Here is a 2,601-nt window from a genome sequence, read left to right as displayed (position 1 = left end):
AACTATGGCACGAAGCTAATTCTTATAGTTTTTGAAGGAGATGTCACTTTCCTGTTTCACCAATGCATTTCTCAAGAATTTTTGATTAATGATAGAGTCTCGGGACTACTTCTCAGAATTTCTATCAAGTTCTTTTACTTTCTCTCGCCTGAAATATGCACAGAAGTTTACATGCTGTGCCAAGACAAGAAAAACTTTCTGAGCCTCTGGACCCTTGAAATAGGCAGCCAAACCATTTCACCTCTAGGAGCTTTTACAACTTCGTTATAGGAGATATTTCTCAGTTTCAAATCTGCAATGGGGAAATGATGGTGCTTATCGGTCTTGAAACATAACATGAACTGGAGCACGTTGAAGGACTTCACCACACCATTTGCTACTCTTACTGTGAAAAAGCATGTCTTACAAAAGAGAAACGTGCTTCCCAATCTTGATTTTGGAGCTATGTGGCAGGTAAAGGCATGCAAATGGAAAAACGAAGGTAAGAATTCAGCAAATGTATACATGTTAAGAACGATGTTTGACACAGAGATATAGACAATATAAAACTTAGGTAGACATGTCTTACTTAAAAATGTCATAAAGTTCTTAACTGGTCCTAGTTCCTGAAATCAACAATCAATGCATAAGTATCAGAGAGTTGTCCTGCCCTTTGAGAATGAGAGGCAGTATGGAATGATGCTTAAGAGCACAAACTGTGATGTCAGGCTCCATTGGTTCTTTGTCCCAAACCTGTCATTATATTTGGGACCTTGGGAAAATAATGTAAAATCTCTATTTCCTGTTTTCATTTACTCAAATTCTTTGGGGAGTGCTGGCAGATGGTGTGGGTTATGACTAGCCTCAATCTATAAGACTTCTACAGGCGTGTTATATCTAGGCCAGGTACACAGCATTGCTTCCTGAGCTGACAGAGAACAGTGTAAGGAAACTGCCTGTATCTCTTGCAATTTGTTTCCTTTTGTTGTTTATTTCAACAGCTTGAGTACTTCTGTAAAGGTAGGTCACACTTTTCACTCATTTCTATTTGAAGAACTCTTTCGTTGTAATCAAATCTGTAAGATTTAAAATTTTCTGCCCAATGCAATACACCTCTCCTATTGTATTTTAAGTATCAGGTATTATGTGTATTAATGGGAAGACTAAGTTAAGTTAGGAACCACCTGCATTTATGCACATCAGAGATGCCTAAAACTTAAAACACACACACACACAGACACACACACACAAATCCACCCAGCATTAAAGTAATCTATGAAGTCTTTAAGAACAAAAAAGAGGGCATGATTAATACTACCTGGGAGAAGTCTGAGCTCTGTGAAAAAACCCACCAAAGAACATTGAACTGGCCACTGTTCTTTCTGAAAAACTTGGATTCTATGATGGGACCTTGGTGTGATAGATAAACCCAGTTTTGTGGGGCAGGATGTAACAAAGAGAAGTGGTTCAGTTGTTTATTGGCCCAAATGGAAATATTTTAGGCCCAAGATAGGAAAGAAAACCCTTTGGGTGTGAGGTGAAACTTTTTGAGAGAAACCCACCGAACTTCAAGTTCAACATAAACCTGATGGCTCCATTTCAGATGTCTTTTACACGCTAAAGACAAATCTCATTGGTCTGGTTTTGCACTTCAGTGTGCGAATGGGACTCTAGGAGAGTATTTGGCAGGACAAGTATACGTCATCTAGCACAGATAACCATATAAATATCTCTGCCATGTCCCTCACCAAAATAAGACATCAATATCACATTCCTTCAGCCTTGAACAACGACCTGTCATGGAAGTACTGTCAACCAGGCATTTGCCTCAACACTGATTTCAGTGGTGGCAAAGAGACATGTTTCTTATTGTAATTTTTAAAATTAAATTTTTATTTTGGAATAATTTTAGGAAAGTTGCAAGGACAATACAGAGAATTGCCTTATACCCATTACCTAGTTTCCCTTAATATTAGCTTCTTCCATTATCATGGTACCTTTGTTTAAACTAAGAAGCCAACGTGGGTACTTTACTAATAACTAAACTCCTGACTTTGACTATATCACACCAGGTTTTACACTAATGTCCCTTTTGTTTCCAGGATCCTACATTGTATTCAGCCTCCTCTAGTCTGTGACAGTTTCTCAGTGTTGATGAAGTATTTCTGTAGCATACTTGACTGTTTCCAATCTGGGTTTGTCTGATGTTTTTTGCATGATTGGTTTGGGGTTATAGGTTTTTGTGGGAGACCACAAAGATAAAGTACTTGTCCCATCGCATCATATCGGATGGTACATGATAGGAGCACAGCTTACCATTGGTGATGCCAACCTTGATCATTTTTAAGGTAGTGTTTGCCATTTTTCTCCCTTGTGAAGTTCCTATTTTTCTTCTACTTCCTACTGTACTATTTAGATATTAGTCACTCAGTATGGCCCATATTCCGGAAGGGAGGGGATTAAGCTTCATCTCCTGGGGGGGGGGGGGGGGAGTATTTACTTATATTAGTTGGAATGCTTCTGTAAGGAAAATGTTTCCCTTCTCCTGTATTCATTGATTGATTTATTTATATCAGTATGGACTCATGAATATGTATTTTTATACTTTGGATTATAATCCAA

This window comes from Tursiops truncatus, chromosome 10, assembly GCF_011762595.2.
Source record: "Tursiops truncatus isolate mTurTru1 chromosome 10, mTurTru1.mat.Y, whole genome shotgun sequence".
Classification (NCBI taxonomy): Eukaryota; Metazoa; Chordata; class Mammalia; order Artiodactyla; family Delphinidae; genus Tursiops; species Tursiops truncatus.
Note: the sequence above shows the minus strand (reverse complement) of the source record.